The 15,691-nt window shown below is 35.4% G+C and overlaps 1 protein-coding gene across 5 annotated transcripts in view; it reads right to left on the bottom strand.

Moving 5' to 3' along the window:
- The window catches only part of UNC13C (unc-13 homolog C), a 234,202-nt gene that overhangs the window by 159,604 nt on the left and 58,907 nt on the right, over window positions 1-15,691 (bottom strand). The window lies entirely within an intron of this gene.

Here is a 15,691-nt window from a genome sequence, read left to right as displayed (position 1 = left end):
TGAGATGACTTGTAAAGTAAGAAGCCTCACCATAATCTGTTCATGCCACCTTCTTTCTAGAATATCGAATCATAATAATATTTGTAATACTGACATTTAAAGATGTATCATAAATCTTAGTATTATTTATGAGCAATGCAACGTTTAAAGTCTGCAAGTACTTTGCTACCGGCTGCCTAAAGATTCACATGAATTATATGTTTAATTCACTTGCTTAGAAAGTTATATTAGAAAATACCAAATCGTTGAGACTTGTCTTCCACATTAAATGGAATTTTGTATTTCAGAGCATGAGAGATGGACATATGAAATTTTCTTTACCTCTCTGGGGTTTCAGCCAGCTTCATCTAATTTCACTACACTTCCTTTACTGAACCTAATTTTGGCTAAATTTAAGAAGGAGAGCAACAATCAAAAATTAGGAAGGCAAAAATGGTATTACATTTTTGGTTTAACTTGTTTTCTTTGCAGTTGCTACCTAAAAAAAAAAATTAAAAAATGCACCAGTCTAATGGCCTCTTTTCTCAATAGAAGTTGCATAAAGCAGACAACTGATGTAAATTTCCCAAAATGAGATTTTGAGAGCATCTCTTCTTTGTAAAAAAACGACTGCATCTTCAGAGACAAAAACTTCATTTTTTACTGCTTCTTCTGAACTTGCCATGAGTGAAATTATCTGAATGAAGGAAGTGTTCTCTGTGTGTATGAGAGCACCAAATCAGGAAGTGCAGTCACCAAGCAATTCACTTCAGTAGTCATTAGGCTACTAGAATAGACAGCAACATTCCTTGATGTAGATAAGAAATTCATTGTGATTATGTAAGAGACCACTGAATGTATTTTCAAATCAAGGATACAACGCTAGACATCTATTATACTGTTGAATGACAATGATTTACTTAAAAGAGCTTATCTTCATAGAACTCACTTCTGTCATCCACACATTCTATGGCAAACAACTAACCAAAAAAAAATTATGAACATACTAAGAACAGTGTAATCACTGGCTCATTTAGTTAACCCTATGGGACACTTCTTAATTTACTTATATTAGTTTGGTTCTCCTTAGGTGTTTAAAATTCACTACATCCTGAAATACCAGTATAGCCTTCATATTATGCGTCTATACCATATGTCATTTTAGATAACCAGAGGGTGTTTTGCTAGGATTATAGCAAAAATCCATGGAATCATATTGCTCCATAATTGTTGCTATTTCAGCTCAGCGCACTCCCTATGAATAGTGGAATGATGAAGAGTAGGATGATCATCCAGCTATTTACTACTGAAAATTATATTTACAAATGTCAAATATTGAAGGCAAAAGGAAACACCCCCAGTACCCTCCCGCTTTTTTTTTAGGCACTCTTATAATTGCAGGCTCCATTATATTCAACCAGGTAACTGGTAAAAAACAGGGGGAAAAATGCTCTTAGTTAAAGATATTTTAGTGGTACAAGGTTTCTGTGGTTCATTTAAGTTTATAGAATTATAAAAATTAATACAAAAAGAAAAGGTAGCATATCATTAACTACAGGAAAGAAAGCATGATGATCAGCTCTCATACCACATTTCTCCAAATAAGCTCATTTCCTATGCAAAATTTATAGAAGTCAACAATAGAACACAAAAACTTTAGGAAGGAGAGGACAACCTTAAGGAATATTTGGCAAACCATATTTTAAAGTGCCCATTCTTAGCTAGAAAGTTCTCTCCAGCTCCATACCATTCTTTAGCACTTATCTCTACTCCTTCTTTACTACGACTCCCTAAGCCTCCCATAAGGGGACATAGACTTTGAGGTAAAGATAGAATTAAAAGTATTCACTAGTTAAAATTAGTCTTTAAGGTTCCATTAATAATAAAAAGTTCCAGATATTTAAAGGCTGTATAACACTCAACATGGCCATTAAGCCCTGGCTTCTGCTGAAAACGGTTCACAAGTACTCACTGAGGTAAGTTAGTCCCCAGATGGGGAGAGGAGTGGGGAGTGTGCGTGCAATGAGGGAGGATTATTTGGCATTCTTTCAGCTTCCTCAAATAAACCCCAAGTTATTTTCTGTCCACATATCAGTTTAAAGGCTTTAAGAAGGCTAAATAAAATTTCCAGCAAGTGTTTATTAATGGTACATAATTACTATTCAAACTCAGTCTGGAAAATGACTGTATAAAAGTTGAACTTTACACTGTTTTCAACTGTTTTCAAATCAACACATGGTGTGATTTACCCATTTTTAATAGCAATGTTGCCACCTGTAACTTACCACACAATATAGGAATTCATCATACAAGATAACTAGTTTCTATACCCAAACTTCCTAGAAAAAAAAAAAAAATCTCTGAAGGATGTTGAAAACACAGATTCTTCTAGCATGAAAGATAAATTAGCAAGGGAGATACCGAAGTGAAGACAAAACTTTGCTTTTGTAACTTACAATACCATCACAAATACAACTGGACAACGGTCTCATCATTCAGCAGAGGTTTTTATATCAAAGAAGTTCAGAAGATTATTTCCCCCTATCGCCCACAATCAAAAGCCTCCTTCAAGCCTTGTGTCCTACTTCTCTCTTGCATTTTTCTGAGCAGCAGAGCATCATCCTAATACACTTCTCTTTCTTTAATGATTGCAAAACCTTAGTTCACCAACTGTGCCACCATAGCACAAGAACTGCAATAAAGTTGTAAAATTCTGAACTCTTAGGAAACCCTATAATTAAAATAATATTATGTGTGCTACCTTGTTTTCCCCCTCTTGCAAGTGTGCAGCAGTGTACAACACCAAATTGGAAAAAGATTTAAAGTTCATTGTTTTCTGAAAGTACCATTTTAATCTGTAATTCTGCAAAACAGTTACAAGAATGTCAAACTGACTGATGATTATGTCATTCCTGGAAGCAAACCCTTTAAACGTAGTATGTGCTGGATTAGGTAATAATACAGCTGTTCCAAAGAAATAACATGTGTAAAGTACCCAGTCAGAAGTATTTTGTAGTCTGAGCCGGACAGTTCTTATTAGGTATGTGTTGCTAAGAAAGAAAATAAAGGATGACAAACAGCATAAAATAAAAGCAGCACATTAAAGAAGTAGATTGTCTGTCCAAAACAATAACACAAATTAAGCCATGCTAAGATAATAAATGTTGTACCCAGAAGCTAATATTATCACTACAGAACAGAATATTACAGTATGTAAGCCTAGAGGAAGTTGTGTTGCTGAAGCATATTCTAGGAAGATACACTGCATAACGCTTGAAAGATAATATTAAAGCTAGCACATCATAAGAGATGAGTGATGCTTGTCTGACAAAGAGAAGGTCAAACTTGAATAAAGCTTGGTTGACAGGAGAAATAGAAGAATTGCTGCCAGCACTTTACTAGCAGTGATGTAGAAAAATTGCTAGCGGATACCGTTGAGAGCCAAAACAGGAGGTTATCTTGGTGAAGATAAAAAACTGCATTTGTGTCTTTATTAATAAACTGGTCTGCAACACTGAAACAAGGGGACGTGTCTTAAGAACATCTCTGGTATTTAGAAATTGAGTCCCATTAGACTTCTAATGGCTCTTGTTTTCTATTGTCTTTCAACAGTTACTAGATACTTCTATTAACTTCTGAAATTTACCTCTGAAAGCATAAATTGGCTATCAAAAAACCCAAGTGGTTATGAACTGTGGTATGACACCAATGCTTCTTTATTTTTGGTGGCCTCATAAAACTACAGTCCTCTTGAAGACCAGGCCTTCTTGACAGCATCTGGCTTACCAGAGTGATGGTAGGGAATAAAACGCAGAATGCATTTTAAGCACTTTATTCCGACCCCAGAACACATCAGAATGCTAAAGCATACATTATCCATAAAGGGACATATTTTTATCTCTTTTGATACAAATTATGACTGTAAATACAACCAAGTAATTAATTATAGCCTATGAAAGCAAACAGATATTTGATTATGGCAAGCCTTTCCATTCCACACAGCCAACATCGCCACAAAATATTTGACTTGGACCATTATATCATGGTCTTACTTGCCAGCTGAAGTCCCACTGCGCTTCTTCCAAAAAAAAAATCCAAACAAACAACCACTTGGTTTGACACCAGCTGTGAGAGTAGTCCCTCAGGCCTAACAAGCAAAAGCATGTTCCTTGGCACTCACACCAAATAGGAGGATTTCACCGAGACATACAAGTTGGTTTGTGGTAACAGCATAGACGGAAGTGACAGTAGGACAGGAATGTTAAATGCCTGCCTGGGACACAGCAGCAAGCTGATGGCCACCTTGGCCAACAAACAATATATGTGCAACAGCAAATAATTTAGTGTCATAAGAGCAGAGCAGAAGGCCAAAACAGTTGGTGACAAAGACACAAGTGTCCACACCACAAAGGTTTTGGGGGTATTTACTTCATGTCCTGTGTACTGAAAGCCCATTAGTTGCTGAGCATGTCAGGGGTGATTGTGGAGAGCAACATCTGGCTAGTCTGCATCAGTAAAATACCTAGATCACACTCAGGCATTCCAGTGGTCAAAGTAAATGTGGTGAATTCGGAAGACTGAGAGATCTGCTTCAAAAGAGTATCCCTGCTGTAAAATAAAATGCTAATGGCGGCAACCCTATAAATTATATAAACATCCTACTGTTAAAGACCAAGACAATATATACACCTAAGATCAAGAACAAAGGAGCAGAACATAACATCTGGGGAACAGTCACATATGTCACAGGCTATGACATTTATAGCTGCTGTTATTATGAAGTTGTTTCTTCTCCTGTGGAGTTGCATCCACTTCCTAGCCAGTATTTAAGGAACTATCTAAAATAGTCTCAAACAATTTAAAAACTATCTTCAAAAAATTCAAACTAGGAGACTAAAAAATTGAGATAAGCCAGACTAATTTCAAGACTTACAGTAGTGAAAGAAAAAATGAGTCAATGTATAATCACATACAGAATAATAAGATGACATCAGCCAATGTTGTTTACTGAGATAAGACAAAGAAATCAGATTTTCTTCTATCAATAAGCAAAGCAGCTTAACTGATACGAGAGAAGAAAAAGACATTAAATACCACAACACTAATATGATTTTTGAAATTTGTTTTTCCTGACATACCCTATGTAAGCAAGTTAAATATAGTAGAGGTGAAATTGGTAGAAAATACTGTACAGTTGTATTGCAGTATTTGGGAGTAATTCTTTTGATGGAAGTATCGTGTTGGGTGTCAACCAATATCGTACAGGTCTATTTTAGCCAATGTTCTCACCAAGCTAGATGTAGAGAATTTCATAGAGTCTGCAGAAGACACAAATCTGGAATGGATTGGGAACACTTGAAAGGATGGAGTTAGATTTCAGAATGTTCTTCACATATTATTGAACTCACTTTCCTGCCTCAGCATTACTGTAAAAACTGTTTCTATGTTTGGAACAGAAAAGGAAAAAGGCAAAAAAGTGATTAGACAGCAGTACAAGGCATATAGCATATTTGAAATTGAAATAATTGTTGATGGTTGATGTAATATTAGTGCTAAAAAGGCTACTGTCATTCTGGAAAGTATTAGTATGTGTCATGTGAGACAGTCAGCTCTATAAGCACCTGTTAACTTCAGCTGAAGTTGTTTTTCCAGTTTTTGGAATCACACTAAAAGTAAACAAATTGAATAGCAAGAGGATGATAAAAGCCAGAGTAAGCAGAGGTTCACAAAACAATTTGTGAGGACAGACTGAAAGGATTAGGGTTTTTTTGTCTTATTGAGAGACTAAACTGAGGAGGAAGGCGGTGACAGTGATTCAAATGCATTAGAGTAGAACAGAGTAATGCTTTCCTTTTCTCCATGGCTAATGATGTTGGTTACATATTAGATGTCAAAAATCAAAAACAAAAAAACGGGCAAGAACATATGCTTAGTCACAATTACAAAATATACAGGTAGCATTCATGTCATGAATACTGTAAAGCTCAGCACACTGTGTTCTGTAATTAATCACCTTTTAACTGAAGCACCTAAAAAAAGTCTTAAGATAATTCTCAAAAAGGAGACTGACCTTAACAAAACATTTAAAAAGCATTTATTTTTCCCACTGTTAGCTTTTATGCTGCAGGTAGAAACAACATCAAATTACACACTGTTTCAGCTCTGCTTGAAAGTAATGTTGGAATAATTAGGCATAAACCAATGAGACTCACAGATGTTAAGAGCTACAGACTGGTACACTGGAATTCAAAGCACAAGTTTGGGTTCTATTGGATTTTTCTGCCTCATGGGTATGCATAAATCCTTTTGATTCCACAATCTCTTTTTACAGTTAATGGGAAAAGGTATGTCTCTTTGTCCTCTGCTTTGATTTTTTTATAAAAGAAAATTTCAACAAACATGGCTTTTAAAGTTCCCAAACAAAATTTCACTACTTTGTTTGCAGTATTTTCCCTGCCTCATGGAGGCAGAGAAGCATTAGCTCTAGTCTGTTCATGATAAATGGAACAGGAAGACCTACAGGTTAAGATTAAAAACTGCTTAAGTTCTTAGTCATTCATTTTATACATATTCTTCTCTTCTGGTTTATTTTACACTCGGTAAGTTCATCATGTCTCTCCTTTTTCCATCTTGGTATATATGTAGCTGATGGACAGGAATTCCTTTGGTGAGGCTGCAATTACCCTGATGATACCTACACCTACACATAGTTTGTGTATCTGTGCTGGCAGTGACAAATTACCCGCTGCTGTTTCGCCTCTGATCAAGAAACTCAATTTCTCAAGGAGAAAAATCAGAGTCAAAAAGATGTTTTGCCACATCACATCTCTCAGACTCTAATGTAACATAAACAAGCCCAACTAGTTTCAGTAGCCAGCTCCAGAGAAACTACCAGCATATCAGTCAGCAGCTTGCTCTTTACCACTACTTGTTTAGTGACAACACATTACAGGCTTTTCTGTGTTCAGCAGTGTTTTCTTTTTTTTTTTCGAGTCAACCTGTATCTTTTTATAACACCATATTCTTTATCATAGCATCAAGGATGTTGTTAAACAGCTCTATCAGCAGCACAATTAGAAGGCATGGGCTATCTGGAAAACCCACTCTTTACATAGGTTTTAACTGAAAATTACTAAATTTTCAGTGGAGTAAGCTTTACATCAGACAAGTGCAGAAGAAAACTGTCTTACAAAAATGGTATGTATTAAACAATGTAAGAGTGTGGGCATCTGTACGTATGCATCTGTGTTTTGCTAGAATTTATGTATCAATCAATCCTGCCTTTGTTTTCAGGTTTACCAAAACATCTGATCATGCAAGCTGTCTTAAGAATACTCTCTACTGATCAAGGAGGCAAATCTCACGGTTGACAAAGTTTCATCACTGTAAACAATAATTTTGCATCAGCAGGAACTGGAGAGATTTCAGATATTTTCTCCCATTTAAAGTCCCAGGGAGACACCTGTGTAGGTGCTCCATTGATCACCTGAAAAATGTGCATGAAGAGAAAGTCTGGCACTAGTCCCATGAAAGCAGTCAGAAGCTTGCTTTAGCAGCAAAAGAGGGAATCTCTTTAGTTTTACACTTCACTGTCATATTCTACTTCCCTAATAGATCAGAGGAAGATTTGAACATATTTATGAACTCATGTTTTCTTTGTTACTACATTTTTTAAATGCGTATCTAGGTATTTTTTCAGCCAGCTGCTTTAACAAGTTTCCTTTTATCCTGAAGCTGCATTACAAAATGATGCAGAGTTATTTCTGCTTCTAAAATGCAATGATATAAAGGAAAAGCTTAAATGTTTTACAAATGAAAATAGAAAATATTTCTTAATCTTGGTGATAAAATATCGGTTTGTGTTCATTTCCACAGCAGAACCAGTGTAAGTCAGTCCTTGGAACTAACATTCCCGCTCTGGTTTCTCTCAGAACTAGCAAATTTATTTTACATCTGTTTAAGCACAAAAATGGCAGGCAAACTGCATGAGTATTAATCAATCTACATTAATTCTAAACTCAGTGAAAATAGTGTTGAATAGTCTCCTGTTCTTGTAAGGAGTAGACTAGTACTTTTTATAAAGAAAACTAGCAGTTGTAATTAATTACTTTTCTTAAAAAAGGAAGTAATTTTCTAAACAGAAGTGGTTTGGGGTGGTTTGTTTTGGGGTTTTGTTTGTTTGTTTTTAATAAACAGCCAAAATATGGATGACTTCTGCTAAACCTTACTGATTAAGAAGGTAGGGGGTGGGGTTTTGAAGGTTTTTATGGTCAAAGAATAGGTATAGGTATTCCAGCAAAAGGGCATCTGATAACAATAGTTGATTTTTTTTTATTCCCAGATGGTTATGCAAGTGTATACGTGACACACATTTTCCTGATGTAATGCACACTGATTCAGTAGGAGTTACTATGCTAAATTAAACTGTTGATCTTCAATTTATTTTGTTACGATCCTTTTTTCAGAGACGCAGTATTACAACCTAAGATTTTCTGATAAACAGAAGCCTGTAACTACAGAATTAAAACACAAACAACTATAAGAACACTATTATGTTTTCTGAAAGCCATACTAAACCATTTTTTAAAGAATTCTTTCACTTACGGTTTCTAAAACATGGATTATTTTTTTAACAGACCTTGGGAAAAAATCTGTAACTTCTTGTTAATAAGGGTTTGGTTTTATTTGGATGGGTAGTCTCTAAGATTATGATCATTACTCTCAATATAATCTTCCTTACTGTAATCCCTCTTTTGATGGACTGAACATGTAGTAGCAGCAAATTCATCCTTTTATGATGTCCTAACTTTAGAGTAGATGGTGAATATAACTACTCACTTCCACAGACAAAAGATGGATGTATCACCTTTATCACTGACTGATTAGATTTCTTTGCATAATTTTTCTAAGGCAACCTTTCTATACTTCTACTAATCTTGAGCTGAACAGACTGCCATTTACTGTCTTAAAATCTCTGATATCCATTTTCCCCATCAAAGGATAGAAAAGAAGTGGGAACAGAAGAGTATAAAGACTTAGGCCTGACTCCAGAGTGAAACCAGTGGCAAGAAAAAAACCCGCATATACTCTTGCGTGCATGAAAGAAGTACACGAGGCAAGGACTCTGTCAAATCATTATATTTAGTTCACCTGCAGCATATCTTGACTGAACTGATGGAGCAGTTAATAACTATTTAGGACACTTTTATTTCCTGTAATATTACTGGAAGATTTCCAGAGTGCGCACACACTCACAATATATATAAAAGAAAAAGGATTTTCTAGAATTTTAGCTAAGATAGTTGAGTGCAGGAATATATTGTATTTATCAATTCCTACCCACATCATTAGTTTCCTGCCACTTCAGCTTCTTACCTGCCCCCACCCCCACCAAAAAAAAACCCAACACAACAGACAGTTGGAAAAACTGGATTATTACATTCTGTAGTTCATTGAGTTCATTGTCATGCCCAATGCAGCACCAAAACAGATGCCTTATCTTGCAATAAATCTTGTTTCCTCAGTACCACATACATATTCAAGTGTATAGTAAGGGTATCCACTTTTTCCCCAGCTTGTTTATACAACATGTCTGTTCCATTGGCACCGTCTTCTGATGTGAATATGGAATAGAATTTACACTGATGAAAAGTCTCTATAATCTATCTGTTTACAATATTTACATATGAAGAAAAGAGCAATAGATGATTCAAATATGAAAAGTATTATGTCCTCAAATCCAGCTCTCAGTACCTCATACATTAGATGAATATATTTTTTTTTTTAAACATTGCAGATCAACTATATCAGCCACACAAAACACACAATCAGCTCTTATATTAATGCAGTCTTCTGTCACTCCACGTTAGAAAAAAACAGTAACAAACTTTTAGGGATATGGTAGAGTACAAACACCTTCTATATTAAATACTGTGGTTTCTATACTTAGAAGCAGAGAAGAAAATTTTGGAGCTTGGTATTACTGGTAACTTCTATTAACTAGAAGTGTTCCTTTCTGGGCTATTCTTTCACAGTTACGCAAAGACTAATTGCTGTATACTCATCCATTAACTTTTTCCCATTAGATTATACCTGAGATTAGAAAGATGGGAAATGCCATTTAGCGCAGGTTAGCATCTGAAAGGGATAATATTTAAAAAAAAAAAAGTTTCATTATTTTGTACAAAGTGATGCTAAACTGAAAGGAAACACAGTGTACCCACAACTTCGCTTTAAGCCTTCCAGTGGGGGGTTCTGATGAGTGTTTACAGTGCAGTACACCTAAAGCCATATAACGCAGGTAAAAATGATATCAACTTAAAGCTGCATTAGTTCAAGACAGCTTTCAATATCTATGTCTAAGCTTTCAATAGTGCCCCAAAACCATTTTTCACCAAAGGATAAGTATAAACTGAAGTTTGTATTTAGAATTTTTTAACAACAAAATACTTGAAGAAATAAAGTGGTAATGGTAACAGTGGAGGTCTTACAGATTTCAAAGAATTCCCCACAAGACAAACATACTTTTGTTATGACAACAGCAGATTGATAAAAAAGGGGAAAAAGATGACTGTCACCAACAACCTCTTTTATACTATGGTATGAACAAGACTGACTGGCATTAGCTGTTACTACTGCCAATGAAGGAATTTGCATGTATTATGCCAGGCTGACCTGCTAATATACATGTTCTATTTTTAATAATTGCTGTAGTATTTTATACACTAAACTAGAATTCTGCCATCTGACTAGACATCCTTCCCTCACCCAAACTGCACCAGCAGCCTGAGAAGGAACTTTACTTTTAAGGAAAAACACCTGCAAACCCAAAACCAATTCACTATATTTTAATCAGCCAACATACTTACCTCAAGCAATTAAGAAATAAGATGGGATATATGTCTACTTTTCATTTCTCTTTCTACAAACAATGGTTCTCCCTGAAAGTCCACTTCCTAACACAACCAATGTAAATCAGATGTAGGAGAACTCTTCAATATTTAAAAGCAATTTATCTTTCTAACAGGTTTCTTATTTCCCCATCAGTCTCACCACCACCAAGCAGGCAATTGCTGTGACCAAGGTAATGTTTTTATTTATCCTGTTTCCACCTGAATGGCTATAAAATGACCGAATTATTTATTAAATAATACCAGAGCACTTGATTTTCATCTGGGCCACAGCACCTATCATATCAAGTCCAACTACAAAAAATTATATTCCCACAACAAAACTGGTACAATGCTACTAGCTATAACTATTAGTTACTAGTAACTGTGCACCTACACAGGTGCATTAAAAAGAAACATGGTGGAGGTAAGACATAAAGGAAACAAAAGTCCGAGTACCACAACCTAACCACAAGGGTTAGATTAACTTCTAAAGCCTATATCCTTTGGGAAAATGCAGCTGACTCAGGCAGTTCCAGCAAACAGTTATTACAAAAAGGCTAGAAAAGCTGTCAAAATAAGAAAATATATACTTGTTTCAAAAGAGGTAAGTTGGAATAGACAGAGTTTGAAATATGCATTAGTAATATACTTATTTTGCTGACAGCTTTGCTTAATGTGGAAGCAAATGACCACACTGCAAGGGGAGTGCGGTAATACATTACTGATTTCTTTTGGTTTCGAATGTTAGCATCACACTTCCTCCTTCAGGCACGCACAAAATAAGGCTGTACTATACTGATACTTTAAGTTCTGTTCTTCAGTCACACACTACTAGATGTAATGCAAGTCCTTCCTGTCAAACAATAGAAAACACGCTTTTATCGACTGTTAAAGAGGCAACCCCCATCTCTGGCCCCTGTAATCTGACTTCATAAAAATCACAGAATGGTTTGGGTTGGAAAGGACCTTAAAGATCTTCTTAGTTCCACCCCCCTGCCACAGGCAAGGACATTTTCCACTAGACCAGGCTGCTCACAGCCCCATCCAGCCTGGCCTTGAACACATCCAGGGATGGGGCATCCACAGCTGCTCTGGGCAACCTGTTCCAGCATCTCACCACCCCCACAGTAAAGAATTTCTTTTGTACCTGTATGTATGTATACAGTATGATAAGTTCACCCATCCTGACACCATAAACAATCTACAGGTTACTCTGTGGCAGAAATTTCAGACCAAAGGCTTTTTAAAATCTGACCAATCACCAAATGATCAGTAAGATCTTCATCAACTAGCTCAAGAAGCTATTGCTTGTAAACTACCATTCATACAATAAGACTATATTATTATGAAAAGCAATTCAGAATACTGCATGAAACTCTGGAAGTTTATCCAGAGCGAGTTTCATCAGGAGAGAGAATGATGCTTATTCTAAGTCAAAGACAACAAGATAGGCATGGAATGAAAGAAGCCACTAGAGAAAAAGGAAGCTAAAAATAACAAGTGAGGACTGGAACAATAAACAAAAGGGTAAGAGTTGTTCTAGATTAGTGTGCAAAGAAAAAAACCACTTGCTAGCATTTCTTTGATATTTTTCTAAAGAGCCATCAATCCTTCCATTAATATACATGCATCATCACAATTCCTCTACGTTCTTATGGAACTTCAAATCCGAGAATTACTTATGTACCACTAATGCCTCCTCTCATCCATATACCTTATTACTTTCACTCCAGTATATCTCCAAAAACACACTGTAATAAATAATACATAAGCAATCAGCTCATAGTGTATTTTTTCTCTCCAGGTAGGGCCAAAGAATAGGACTATTCAACAGGGCTCTTGTACACTAATAAATTATTTATGTACCAAAGTTTCAATGACCTTACCTCAAATGTTACCAGAATGAAAATAATAGGACTCTAAACTTTTCATTTGTAATAAACTGGAGAAATAACACTAGCGTATTATCAAGCTATATCTCTGGCTGGCCAGATTGCTATCTACCTGCTCCTGCCTACATGGAGAGATGAAACAACTCATTAAACAACAGGTTATATTTTGGTTATGTAACGATCAATTCAACAAACCTGATCTGCAACTAGTATTTTTCCATCCCCAAATAAGAAATCAGAAGTTGACTGTGAATGAGTTAAAGGTGTAAGAGAGTTAAAAAATCAAACAAAACCATAAAAGTAATTTAAACCCTAGATCAGCTATTAGTCACTCTGCTTTAAAGTTATTACTGCCTGTGTAAATATTAAAAGGAAGGTATAATACTCCATACTACTATTTGCTTAAGTAATAAATTGGACATTCATGAATCCGCAGGTAAAGAAGAGGGGGCAGGCTGTGAAAACTGAGAGGCTACAAACTGTACATTTTTTGTGTTTTATAGAACTCCTTTAAGAACTGATTTACAAAATGTTTTTTCCTATACTAAATCAAAATTGACGTGCAATTCAAGTAATAAATAGAAGTTAAGCATGTTTTGTCTTAGAGGACAAACTGACATTAAGACAACTTCATTCTTCAAAGACTGCATACAAAGTATTAAAAGAATGTATTTCCTTATCACAGAACACTTGTGGCTGGAAGGGACCTCTGGAGGCCATCTTATCTAACCACCCTGTTCAGGCAGGGTCACCTACAGCAGATTAATTGGGACCATGTCCAAATATCTGCAAGAACTAAGATTTCATCTATGGACTCCATTATTTGTAAATATACTTTCTATAGTATCAGTCTTCTAGCTCACTGAAAGTAAAATCAAGAAAGATTTGGCTACAGTAATACTGCATGTCAGTCTGCAGCAGTTTTTCAGCTAACACATTCTTTGAGTAGACTAACTCAGCTAGGAATCAGATCTTGCAAGTTCTGCAGACATTAAAAGGTAAAATATCATATTAATCCATTAGATACAAAAAATGAAACACTGTTCTGTTAATAAGTATTGCCAGGTATGCTACGGGACTTGAAGATACATTTGCAACAAACCAGTTTGTGACTGCTGAGTCAGAATCCCTGATTGAAACATGTCCTCTCTTTTGGTGTGGAAAACTAAGTACAAAGAGAAAACACAACTGCTACTCAAGAGGCAATGCACACTGTTTTCAGAATAATCTGAGAAGTAGTGTTGTCATAGCAGTACATCTGTAAATTCCCTTTAACCTCTTGCTGTATTCCCTTCACCTTTATTTCAGTAGAAACAAAAACTGAAGTCCTAGTATGATGTCTTATAACCATGCAAACGCTTTATGTCCCATAGACCACACACAATAACACACTTCCATAAACTGGCCTTGGTGTCAGTTGGCTTCTCTGTAAATATAGTACTAGAAATGCTTCAGTAATTCAGAAGAAAAAAACCAAGAGACTGAAAGAGGTCTTTAACCTGCTGGGTTTAAAAAAGAACAAATACATTTAATTGATAGAACTGATCACATGAGATAGAAAATGAGAACTAACTTTGATGTTACAACGGGCTATGTTATCTAGTAATATACACAAATGCACAGACTTTAAATAGTGGAACCAATTTAAGTTTCACTATTTTGGGTCTTCCCTGTGTGCTCTATTTAATAGGTTCTCAGACCTTTATATTCCTATTTGTACAATGATAACTATGTCAAATGACTGTGGTGCCCCTCTCCCATGCCTCACAAAGACATGGGAAAAGGCATGAAAATACTAGCTATTGCTACCTGTTTCTTCACACATACACCATCTAGTGTCTAATACAGTACTTCAGAAAAATATCTGCAAAATGCAAATCTATAATCTAATACCATTGTTTGAAATGTAAAAATAGACTTTAAAAATAAACTTTCATGTCAGCAATATTCAATTGCTATGTAACATACTTTCAACTTGACTATACGTTTAATGTAAAAGTAGTTGTGTACAAAAGAAACTTTATAGTAGCTCAAGCTTTGGATGCTTATTATTACTAAAGACACTGGCTAAAGGCACAATTCTTCATTTTTAAAATTAATGTATCAGATTATAATTTTTTCAAGGTAGATAAAGAAAGCAAAGATTCAGTCAAGGTGACAATGGTAATTAGGTGCTCCCAATTAAATGCAGCACATGCAATATTTTAACATTAGCATTACAATGTATGTTAATATTGAAAATCTCCATTAATTACTAGAGGTATTAAAGTTATGTATATGACTATCTGCTTTAAAGTCTGTTAACATGGAAGATAAAGATCATGAATAAATCTGTGTCAGCACCTTCTATGGTTTAAGTTCCTTTCTACCACCTCTTCATACACGTATGCTACTATTAACATCTTCTTTTTCTTTCCTCCACACCCTTCTCTTCCCTTTTTTGGGGGACTGACTACTTGTTTGAGGGCTTACTGGGAGTATGACTAAGGACAGAATTCAAGTCAATTCAGACTTGCACTCTCACAAGTTACAGGTTGCACACAGGATGCAGAATGCTGCTCATCAGTATGAATACAGAACAAACCATACCTTGAAAACTGTTAATGCACTGTAATACCTGAACACTCCAGATTACTCTTGTAAAGTACATTTACAAAGCTATAAGAAAATCAATTACAGTGTACTGTATTTGTACAGTACAGTAGTTCTTGTTATAAGATTTAAAACTTGTGAAATTTAATTTTCAAATTACTGAAACTCAAAGCAATACAAGTGCTTAAAAAACACGTTTGATTAAACATATTAAGAAATTCCCTCAAAACAAACTTGTGAAATGTTAACCTTTTGGCTTCCACGGAATTATTTCACCCTATAAACAAAACCAGACAAAAGCAGATTTTTTTGTCACCAAATTGAATGGAAGCAGAT

This window comes from Falco rusticolus, chromosome 7, assembly GCF_015220075.1.
Source record: "Falco rusticolus isolate bFalRus1 chromosome 7, bFalRus1.pri, whole genome shotgun sequence".
NCBI classification, from domain to species: domain Eukaryota; kingdom Metazoa; phylum Chordata; class Aves; order Falconiformes; family Falconidae; genus Falco; species Falco rusticolus.
Note: the sequence above shows the minus strand (reverse complement) of the source record. Positions and strands in the feature narration are given on the sequence as shown.